At 43.5% G+C, this 11,830-nt stretch overlaps 4 non-coding genes across 4 annotated transcripts; 3 read left to right on the top strand and 1 right to left on the bottom strand.

Moving 5' to 3' along the window:
* Positions 1–2,822: 2,822 nt before the first annotated feature.
* On the bottom strand, positions 2,823–2,896 carry trnai-aau (transfer RNA isoleucine (anticodon AAU)). Its single transcript has one exon. It is a non-coding gene; the product is annotated as a tRNA-Ile (tRNA).
* A 3,433-nt stretch (positions 2,897–6,329) lies between these two features.
* On the top strand, positions 6,330–6,411 carry trnas-gcu (transfer RNA serine (anticodon GCU)). The gene has a single exon. It is a non-coding gene; the product is annotated as a tRNA-Ser (tRNA).
* Positions 6,412–9,763: 3,352 nt separating this feature from the next.
* Positions 9,764–9,835, top strand: trnag-ucc (transfer RNA glycine (anticodon UCC)). The gene has a single exon. It is a non-coding gene; the product is annotated as a tRNA-Gly (tRNA).
* An 830-nt stretch (positions 9,836–10,665) lies between these two features.
* On the top strand, positions 10,666–10,739 carry trnai-aau (transfer RNA isoleucine (anticodon AAU)). Its single transcript has one exon. It is a non-coding gene; the product is annotated as a tRNA-Ile (tRNA).
* The last annotated feature ends 1,091 nt before the right edge of the window (positions 10,740–11,830 follow it).

The following is an 11,830-nucleotide window of genomic DNA, read 5'->3' as shown; positions in this document are numbered from 1 at the left end:
TGAAGAGAGTTAAAGCAGCTGGAGAGGTTTTCTTACAACTTTTGAGCTGACACAGTTTTGGAAAATGTTTCCTTCACGCTGCACTGTACCACATAGGCAGCCAAGAGTCTCCAAAACAAAACAGAATTGACAGTCATATAATGTCCATTAACCCCGGTTTTAAAAGCAGCATCATGTCTGCCATCATAAGAATATGAGTCCAATATTTTAGAATTAACCTTACCTGTGGTGTCTTTAATCCCTATTGCTAAATGCACGGTGAAAGCATTGCATACGTGTCTGACAATGAGGAATGACAGTCATTTGCCTGTTTCACAAATGATCGTATTTTACTAGAGATTCTGTTTGGGATTCAGCTGTGCATTCGGACAGCAATCCCTTTCAAGAAATGATACGTTCTGGATGAGGTCAAAGGTGCTGAAACACTGTATTTAGGATGTTTGCAGTGATTGTGTCTCCTGCTTCAACGCAGTGATATATAGATGTGCTCCCGTAATTTATTGGTACATGCCCTGGGCAGTAAGCAGTCTGAGGATTTATTTCCAGACGGCATAGAGCAGTGAAGTAGTGAAGTAGTGCAACACCACTTTATCATTATATTATTAGAACCTATTCTACTTAAATTATAACATTATACACAATTTGAGTTCATTTTAAAAATTAAAAGGTAATGAAAGGAATGCATATTAATGAGGAAGATAATACCGATATGCATGTGATAATCTTCCTTATATCATGTAGTGCGTCATTTGGACACTTTGTGGGCTTGAAATACAAAGAAAATCATGTTTTATGGTACAAGATAAATACAAAACTGAAGCTTTTATTTTAATTAGATTTGTTTATAAAGCATAAGCAATCATTTATTACATTACTATATGTGAAAATAACATTTTAGCATCATATTATTACATACAGGTCTTTAGCTTCAGCACAGTGATATATATATATATGCTCAGTGATTTATTGGTACATGCCCAGGTCAATAATCAGAATGAGGATTTATTTCCAGACGGGCTACAGGTAGTGTTGTGAAATACTTCAACACACTGGATCGCAGATTTAGACCCCCTGCACTCTTACTCCTTAAAAACCAAAGAAATGAAGATATGTAGCAATCACATTGTAACAGGGGTGACAGTGACTTAATGCTTATACTAGTGGACTTCAGGTACCTTTAGGGTACGGTGTTCCCTGAAGGGCTCTCAAACCCCACATTTCAGATGCCTAGCTGTATCGCTGATCTATTGCACCTCAGAATCACTTTTAAACCTTACCTCTGGTATCTTTAATCCCTATTGCTCAACGCATGGTGAAAGTATTGCATAAATGTGTCTGAAAATGAGCAATGGGCACCTGAGAGACTCATTTGCCTGTTTCACAAATGATCATATTTGACTAGAGATTCTGTTTGGAATTCAGTTGTGCATTCTGACAGCAATCCCTTTCAAAAAACGATACATTCTGGATGAGGTCAAAGGTGCAGGAACACTGTATTTAGGATGTGTTTTAAAATCCATTGACTGATCCCCGAATCCTGAAGTTTCTTCGCATGATATCGGGCTTGCAACCACTTTCTGAAAAATGATGAAAAATACCAAAAATGAAAAAAAAAATATCAATTCTAGAGCCTAAGAGGAAAACAAGACAAATTTATATCTCCAAATAATTTTATGTGCTTCAGAAGAGCCCAGGAAAGTTTTTTGCATACATGAAACCACGCCCGTTTGCACGTAAGCAGACATGGTTGCACACACGACTTCATGAAAGCACGCGTGCATGCGAAGTCATCCTGTTGAGCATTTGAAAAGCCGCACCACGCCGCACTTGAAATAGCTCTTACATTAGTGGTAGATGCAGGAATCGCCTTTTTATTTACGCTCTTACCAACGCGATGGAAAGCAAAACAAAGCAAAGCAGAGCAAAACAACGAACAAACAAAAACCCTCACGTCCCGCACTTGCAAATAACACCGTTACGTGCCCAAGCGGTATTGTATGTCATCCTACCACTGCACCCCAGGGCGTACGGTATATGGGAACGAGCACACGCCACGAATCGTCTCGAATCACTCCCTACAGCTGTAAGGCACCTTGAAGCGTGCACCCCCAACATTCTTCTTTGCGCATCTGTGAAAGGTAAATTCTTGAACAAACTCTGAACCAGCTCTAAGGAAACTAATCAGATTAGACATTACTTTGACTCATCTTTTTACGCTCAGTGCTGGATTGCTCAAACTCCGGTTAGGGTTAGGGTTAGCATTCCCACGCTACTTAGACACTTTGTTTACGCTCAGTGCTGGATTTTGGGAACTTCAGGACGGGTGGGAATTTTCTCCTATCTGTCAATTCTGTTTTGTTTTGGAGACTCTTGGCTGCCTATGTTGTACAGTGCAGCGTGAAGGAAACATTTTCCAAAACTGTGTCAGCTCAAAAGTTGTAAGAAAACCTCTCCAGCTGCTTTAACTCTCTTGATTTTTGTCATTTAACGTGACACTCGATGTATAACTGGAGCCTCACATATGCAAATGGTGAGGCTCCAGTTCGACACCACTTTACAGTATATGACAAAAGCATGGCAGACTGTGCCATGACCGGCAGATAACTTCTGCTTATTTTTACCATATTAAACATTGGAAATCCTCCCACTTGTATTTGTGACACTTGATTTTGGCTCCACCTAATACACTCTTAAAACTTCAAACACTTTTCTCTTCTCCCGCAACACTCTTGTCTGTCGGCACTATGTGGCAGCGTTGCATGACAACCCATCTCACCACGGAAAGGAACCTAACAGCTTTGGTAAGAGAGGAGAAAAGGACCTGGCCCGTACGGGGCTCGAACCCACGACCTTGGCGTTATTAGCACCACACTCTAACCAACTGAGCTAACCGGCCTCACGACAGTGGTCCTCTCTGTGCTGACACTGCTCATGATGTTTCCCGAGCCGAAACTGCGTTTTTCCAAGCAATTTGACAAAGCCCGCCCACTGAAAACTGCAGCAGATCGTGTAAAGACGTTCAACTTTGTAATTACTGCACGCACAGGAAGCAGAATAAATTCCTCTTTTCAAACTGTCAAAGGTTTGCTTTGCGAACGCTGCAGGACATCGCACAATCTCTTTTGAACAGGGACGAACGATTTCTTATGGGGCGCAGTAAGTACAGACGTTTAAAAAGCTCCACTCATGCCGACGATGCAGCATGAAGAAGCGCAACCTAACATTTGACAGACAAAGGCCGGGCGCCGCTACGAGCAAAATAGGCAGGCAGGACCGCACTAAGCGTCAGAGCCGCCGTGAGCGCTACGGGGAAGGCAAGGGCTCAGGCAGAGTCTATCATAAGACTGGACGAAGGGAGTCGACTGCAGCCCGCCTGGCCAGGCTTGAACAAGCCCTGCCTGAGAGATCAGGACAGGGTAAACCTTCCGCACCGAATGCCAGAAGTGTGAATGAGCTTAGGGGGACCACGCCCCTTCTCACTGGAGGAGGCGGGGATCCGTCCCAAGCCCCTCCCTCAGTCTATCTGATTGGGTGGGAGGGTTCCTGCCTGGAAGAAGGCTGTGACTCTGAGTTGGGCGCTGACCCCGCCCCTGAAGTCAAAGAAAAGGCAGGCTTCCAACAATTCTTAGGGAATCTCAGCCAGAAAGGCAAAGCAAGGCGTATTTATATCAAGGTTTCTCTTGAAAACGTCTTAGATAGAGAAGCACTGATTGACACTGGGGCTGAAATTAGTTTGATGTCAGGCGATCTACTCAGCGAGCTCAAACGAGTAGCGAAAGGAAAAGGCATCAGACTTAAGGTAGAACCTTGTAAAATAGATATTTCCAGCTATACCCAGGATCATGCCAGGATCACACACCGAGTGTGGGTGGCACTTAGGTTCGGGCCAATGAACGTGGTGCATCCTGTTTACATCTCTAGGTTAAAAACAGAGCCACTACTCATTGGCCAAGACCTGCTTGACAGGCTGGAGCCTCTGGTGGACTGCCAGCGTGGAAAATTGTGGGCTCAGGTCAAAAACCCTAAGCCTGTTGCACAGCAAAAAGGGGGATTCAGTGGTTATGCTGTGATCACACAGTGCCCACTGAACACTATAGCTGAGTTGGAGGTTCCTCCTGGTTCCTCTGGACGAGAATAAATGTCTCTTCTTGCTTTCCAAAACTACAGGGAAGTCCTGCCCAGGCCAGCACTCCCACGGTCTCCCAACTACAGGAGCAGTGCTCCGAGCAGCTGCTTGACCCGCCAGGTAAAGCACACCCCCTTTTCATCCCTGAAGAAGAGTGGATCTCCCTGTCCGGTAATGAATGGGAGTCCTTTCTGTGCACCCTGGTACCTCAGGGGGTCCAGGACTACCACCCCATGGTGGTGGGAGGGGGTCCAGGTGGCAGAAGTGCAGGTTGATGATGTAATTCTTAGCCTCAGCTCTGAGAAGTCCATAATCAGTGAAGGTCTGTTCGAGGACCTGTCGCGAAGCTGTCAGGTGACCCTGGTGACGCAGTCACAGGTTCTGTGGTGGGCACCCCCACCTCATAGGTCCATTTGGAGCAAAGGAAGCTGTGTAGCTTCCATCTCCATCGGAAAAAGGAAGTTTGCTCACTACTTCCAGGTAGCACCTCAGCTGACCCATTCGGTCTGCATTGGTGCAGACCTATTGGTTCGACTGGGCGCCCAGCTGGACACAGTAAACAGTGTGCTGTGGAAACGGGTAGACCCAGATGCCCACTCTCTAAGCGGTGACCCCGAGAACATTCGGTCAGGTCAGACGATTCCTCAGGCCTGCCAGGTAGTAAACAAATCGGACCTGATCGTTCCTGCGTCAACAGCAGGGTTTCCGGTACGCCTTGTCCTAAAGAAGGGACAGAGAATGGACGCTGAGATGGTTTTCTTCCAACCATCAGCTCAGTTTATCAGACTGAACCTAGCAGTCTGTTGTACCCCCAGACTGGAACGGAATGGCCGAGCCACCTGCCTGTTGGTGCAGAACATAGCAAAACAAGATGTCAAAATCCCTGCTCGCACTGACATGGGACTGGAATTGACAATAGTTTCTATGATTTCGAACTGGCCATCCCAGTACTGGGGCAGCTCCCTGGTCCCTTGGCTTCATAAAAGCGCCCCTGTAATAAAGAAATTAAATCCAAAATCAAGAGGGCAGTTGCCTACTGAAATACAAGAAGTCATCAATTTTAACCTAGCAACACATTAAAGGCTGCATCTATACAAGTACGATTCTAGAAATGCTCACCAGATTACGTTTTAAGAAGGAACTGCGCTTCAGGTTCTGCCGAGATCTTAACTCGGATGGCAGGATTCAGAGTCCGGAGTGTGGACTGATTGCGCACGGAGGGTCCATATACTGTGGATCCCTCAGTGATCTTCCGCGTGTTCAAACAGCCAGCGTGTGACTCCCCTGTCCCCGTGACCTCATTGCTCTGCTCTATCCTCTGTACAGCCGAGCCCGATTCACGGTAAAGTGAAAAAAATATGCCCTCAACTTGAGATTTACTCTGGAGCGAGGATAGATGTTACCTTTTTATCATTGAACAGGATGTATGTGATGTGGCGACTAGGTTCAATTTTGTATCCTCTTTAAAAGATTAAGGACTGGGGTGAGCGTGATTTACCACCCTTTCAGCTAAGAACCCGACGTGCGCACCGTTTAAGCTGCATAGACTCGGTCGTTTAACTCTTCTCCATTAGCAGGGTTAAGGTTAAAGAAAAAAAACATTGCTGACTTCTTTTTTTTTTGCCAGCTGCTAGCGCTGATTAGCAAGGTTTGTATTTCATGTTTTGCAAGTTGCATCCATTTTAAGAAAAACAAGTCGTGTTAAAGACAGGAAATGAATACTTGCATTTAATTAAGTCTAGCCGTAGGCGGTTATCCACTGGGATTCAGACCCAGGGCCTCCTGTTTACTAGACAGGCGCTTTAACCAACTAAGCCACAGCGCCCCGGGAGTGCTGTCCTTTTGCAGCCACTTGGACACACCACTCAGACACATCTGCATTCGGTGTGTGCTCCGCCTGCTCGCTGAGCAAGTTGCCACCTTTACATACAATAGCAACATCGACACCAAGAGAAAGGATGACAAATGGCTTTTATCTGGAACTTTTCATGTCCAAGGAGCTCAATGTGCTTTCTGTGTACAACAGGGCCACTGAACTCCACACTGGCCACTGAACCACAGCAGTGGCTTGCTGGCTTGACATCTCCCAGGGAAAATGTTGAAATCGCATGTGGAACAGGAAAATGACCCTCGAGTACGAGGGAAAAAAAAGAAAAAGATCATCTGGAGCGCGCCAACCCAGTTGGGACAGCCCAGTTTTGTTAACGAGGTGGCCGAGTGGTTAAGGCGATGGATTGCTAATCCATTGTGCTTTGCACGCATGGGTTCAAATCCCATCCTCGTTGGTTTCCATGTCTGTTTCCCTTCTGTTTTTGATCCCTATTGCTCAATGCACAGTGAATGCATTGCATACATGTGTCTGACAATGAGAAATGGGCCCCTGAGACAGTCATTTGCCTGTTTCACAAATGATCGTATTTTACTAGAGATTCTGTTTGGGATTCAGATGTGCATTCGGACAGCAATCCCTTTCAAGAAATGATACGTTCTGGATGAGGTCAAAGGTGCATCATTTGGACACTTTGTGGGCTTGAAATACAAAGAAAATCATGTTCTATGGTACAAGATAAATACAAAACTTAAGCTTTTATTATAATTAGATTTGTTTATAAAGCATAAGCAATCATTTATAACATTAATATATGTAAAAATAACATTTTAGCATCATACGTTTAGTATATTTAGTCCCTAATGCTGAAAGAAATGATCATAGAACATGACTTCTAACCTTACCTGCGGTGTTTTTGATCCCTATTGCTCAATGCACAGTGAAAGCATTGCATACATGTGTCTGACAATGAGAAATGGGCCCCTGAGACAGTCATTTGCCTGTTTCACAAATGATCGTATTTTACTAGAGATTCTGTTTGGGATTCAGATGTGCATTCGGACAGCAATCCCTTTCAAGAAATGATACGTTCTGGATGAGGTCAAAGGTGCTGGAACACTGTATTTAGGATGTGTTTGCAGTTATTCTGTGTTTCTAGCTTCAACCCAGTGATATATATATATATGCTCACTGATTTTTTGGTACATGCCCAGGGCAATAATCATTATGAGGATTTATTTCCATATGTGCTAGAGGTAGTGTTGTGAAATTCTTCAACACAGGATCGCAGGTTTAAACCTGCACTCTTACTCCTTAAATACCAACAAATGCAGATATGTAGCAATCATATTGTAGCTGACACTCATTTGCCTGTTTCACAAATGATCATATTTTACTAGAGATTCTGTTTGGGATACGGATGTGCATTCTGACAACAATCTCTTTCAAAAAATGATTTTACCTTATCGCAGCTTTGCCCCTCTTGCCTCTTTGGAAAATATCTCCATCTTGTGGTCGTTGTTGGTAATGTCTAGACAATATCTCCATCTTGTGGTCGTTGTTGGTAATGTCTAGACAATATCTCCATCATGTGGTCGTTGTTGGTAATGTCTTCTTATGCCCTTTTTTCATTTCAATTCTTTATAAGTTGATTCTAGAATCTCTACAATAGAGCTGAAAATATCAGTTTTGTAGCAGACAATATGACATTAGTTATAGTCCAATTAAGACTTTATTACCCTGTTTGTAACATAACAAATTAAAATTGATTAAAACTAAGTTTGGAACACCAGGGAACATAAAAAATGATTTTTAGGAAAACCATGAGGTTCTCTGTGTCCGATGCCTGCAAGGGGAGAAAGCTAGAATCCTTTGCTTTTTCAAAAGTTGAAAATAAACGTCATATAACAACAGCTTTCATTCCTAGGAGTGAAAAATAACCATTTTTGAAGACATATTAGTTTCTAAAACACTACAATAAAGTTAAAAACATCCGTTTTATATTACTTTTAGTATTTTTAGTGAAATTAGTCATTTATTGCACTATTTTTAATATAATCTCTAATTAAAAGTGAATAGAATTAAGTTTGGAGCAACAAGGAACACAAAAAAAAAAGATTTTAAGGAAAAAAATGATGTCTTCTGTGCCAGGTGCCTGCAAGGGGAGAAAGCTAGAATCCTACCCAGGCTCCTGGAGCTCTGTCCTGGCTAAAGGAGGGTGAATCCATCCCCTTCAAAGCTCCATGAAAAAATGATCATTTAAAATTTGAAAAAAAAAACATCATATAACAACAGTTTTCATTCATAGGAGTGAAAAACAACCATTTTTGAAGACATATTAGTTTCTAAAACACTACAATAAAGTTGAAAACATCCGTTTTATATTACATTAATTTTTGTGAAATTAGTCATTTATTGCACTATTTTTAATAAAATCTCTAATTAAAAGTGATTAAAATTAAGTTTGGAACAACAAGGAACACAAAAAAAAAGATTTTAAGGAAAAAAATATTGTCTTCTGTGCCAGGTGCCTGCAAGGGGAGAAAGCTAGAATCCTACCCAGGCTCCTGGAGCTCTGTCCTGGCTAAAGGAGGGTGAATCCATCACATTCAAAGCTCCATGAAAAAATGATATTTTTAAATTTGAAAAAAAAAAAACATTATAGAACAACATCTCTTGGTCCACAGAGTGCAAAAATCCAACTTTGAAGAAAATCCATTGACTGATCCCCGAATCCTGAAGTTTCTTCGCATGATATCGGGCTTGCAACCACTTTCTGGAAAATGATGAAAAATGCCAAAAATGAAAAAAAAGTTATCAATTCTAGAGCCTAAGAGGAAAATAAGACAAATGTATATCTCCAAATAATTTTATGTGCTTCAGAAGAGCCCAGGAAAGTTTTTTGCATACATGAAACCACGCCCGTTTGCACGTAAGCAGACATGGTTGCACACACGACTGCATGAAAGCACGTGTGCATGCAAAATCATCCTGTTAAGCATTTGAAAAGCCGCACCACGGCGCACTTGAAATAGCTCTTACATTAGTGGTAGATGCAGGAATCGCCTTTTTATTTACGCTCTTACCAACGCGATGGAAAGCAAAACAAAGCAAAGCAGAGCAAAACAAAACGAACAAACGCAAAACCCTCACGTCCCGCACTTGCATATAACGCCGTTACGTGCCCAAGCGGTATTGTACGTCATCCTAGCACTGCACCCCGGGGCGTACGGTATATGGGAATGAGCACACGCCACGAATCGTCTGAAATCACTCCCTACAGCTGTAAGGCGCCTTGAAGCGTGCACCCCCAACATTCTTCTTTGCGCATCTGTGAAAGGTAAACTCTTGAGCAAACTCTGAACCAGCTCTAAGGAAACTAATCCGATTAGACGTTACTTTGACTCATCCTTTAACAGTTTTCAGTCTCTGTCTTTAAACACCTTGCTCAGTCACATTCAAGCCACAAGTACTCTTCTCGGATGTTGCACAAACAAATCCTAATGTCTTGAAAGCATTGCAGCATGTTTGTGTCCCACTTCCCGTGGCTGCAGGACGACTGACACGAACGGACAAACAATCTGTGGCGTTTAGCGTGACATAGTCTTGCAGGCATCGTGCTGTCTTACTGCAATACTATACCACTTGAGGAAACAGTCCATCTGGCCATGAAACTCATTTGAACGTCTAGCTACAGCAACTAACAATAACATGATTTATTCAGGATGTGTGGAATCAGCACGTCCCGGAGACAGCTTCTGAAATCGTGAGCATTCTCTGGTGGTGTCCTGGAGGGCTCCCCCGGGCATGTGTTGGTGGTATAGTGGTGAGCATAGCTACCTTCCAAGCAGTTGACCCGGGTTCGATTCCCGGCCAACGCAGTGGCAAGTGTTTTCAAATGCTGTCACAAGCCTTGGATTGTGACTAGCAAAGCGAAGCCTTTTGAAAGAGCTAAAGCACTGCAAAACGGAATTGAAGGAGAATCTTACAGGGGATTCTGAGCAGTGTCTAAATAAATAAATTCACAGCGTCCGCGGATGGCATTTTGCAGCTGGAAGTAGATGTCGACGCTTTTTGCACACAGCACCAAAAAAGCGTCTTTTTTGAAGGTACAGGCATTGAGCATTGGTGGTTCATTGTTAGAACTCTCGCCTGCCACGCAGGAGGCTTGGTTTCGATTCCTGGCCAATGCAGTGGCTTTTGCAGCGAACGGCTCCATCACTTGCATCCCAACTTTTGCAACTCGCAACTGAAAACCCACTGAAGCTAAGCAGGTGTGAGCCAGGTCAGTACCTGGATGAGGGTGAGCTACAGGGAAAAACAAAGCTTCCAGCTGGAAGTGGTGTTAATGGGGCCAGCGGGGAGGCGCTCACCCTGAGGTCTGTGCGGGTCCATATCTCCCAATATAGTGACGGAGAAGCTGTGTTGTAAAAGGGCGCTGTCTTTTGGATGAGATGTAAAACCGAGGTCATAGTGCTCTGTGGTCATTAAAAATGACCACCAAAACCTTTGACAAAAGTTCTTGGTAATTGATGGTCTTCAATAATGTTTCTCCTTTAGGTACATTTAAAATCAGCTGAATAATGCTGTGAAACCATGAAACTGCATGAGAAAGCCCGTACACTGAATTACACGGCTTTCTATTCAAAGGAGGACAAAAGAAATTCCCTGAGTTCGATTTTTTGCAGCACAGAGAGGGGCACTGTCACGAGGCCGGTTAGCTCAGTTGGTTAGAGCGTGGTGCTAATAACGCCAAGGTCGCGGGTTCGAGCCCCGTATGGGCCATGTCCTTTTCTCCTCTCTTACCAAAGCTGTTAGGTTCCTTTCCGTGGTGAGATGGGTTGTCCTGCAACGCTGCCACACAGTGCCGACAGACAAGAGTGTTGCGGGAGAAGAGAAAAGTGTTTGAAGATTTAAGAGTGTCTTAGGTGGAGCCAAAATCAAGTGTCACAAATGCAAGTGGGAAGATTTCCAATGTTTAATATGGTCAAAATAAGCGGAAGTTACCAGCTGGTCCGGCACAGTCTGCCATGTTTTTGTCATATACTGTAAAGTGGTGTCGAACTGGAGCCTCACCATTTGCATATGTGAGGCTCCAGTTATACATCGATTGTCACATTAAATGACAAAAATGAAGAGAGGTAAAGCAGCTGGAGAGGTTTTCTTACAACTTTTGAGCTGACACAGTTTTGGAAAATGTTTCCTTCACGCTGCACTGTACAATATAGGCAGCCAAGAGTCTCCAAAACAAAACAGAATTGACAGATAGGAGAAAATTCCCACTCGTCCTGAAGTTCCCAAAATCCAGCACTGAGTGTAAACAAAGTGTCTAAGTAGCGTGGGAATGTTAAACCTAACCCTAGCTGGAGTTTGAGCAATCCAGCACTGAGAGTAAAAAGATGAGTCAAAGTAACGTCTAATCAGTTTAGTTTCCTTAGAGCTGGTTCAGAGTTTGCTCAAGAGTTTACCTTTCACAGATGCGCAAAGAAGAATGTTGGGGGTGCACGCTTCAAGGCGCCTTACAGCTGTAGGGAGTGATTCGAGACGATTCGTGGCGTGTGCTCGTTCCCATATACCTTACGCCCCGGGGTGCAGTGCTAGGATGACTACAATACCGCTTGGGCACGTAACGGCGTTATATGCAAGTGCGGGACGTGAGGGTTTTCGATTGTTCGTTTTGTTTTGCTCTGCTTTGCTTTGTTTTGCTTTCCATCGCGTTGGTAAGAGCGTAAACCATGTCTGCTTATGTGCAAACGGGCGTGGTTTCATGTATGCAAAAAACTTTCCTGGGCTCTTCTGAAGCACATAAAATTATTTGGAGATATACATTTGTCTTGTTTTCCTCTTAGGCTCTAGAAATGAAAACTTTTTTTTAG

This window comes from Lepisosteus oculatus, unplaced genomic scaffold (genome assembly GCF_040954835.1).
Source record: "Lepisosteus oculatus isolate fLepOcu1 unplaced genomic scaffold, fLepOcu1.hap2 HAP2_SCAFFOLD_137, whole genome shotgun sequence".
Lineage (NCBI taxonomy): Eukaryota > Metazoa > Chordata > Actinopteri > Semionotiformes > Lepisosteidae > Lepisosteus > Lepisosteus oculatus.
The sequence above is the reverse complement of the archived record's forward strand: the minus strand, read 5'-3'. Positions and strand labels throughout refer to the sequence as shown.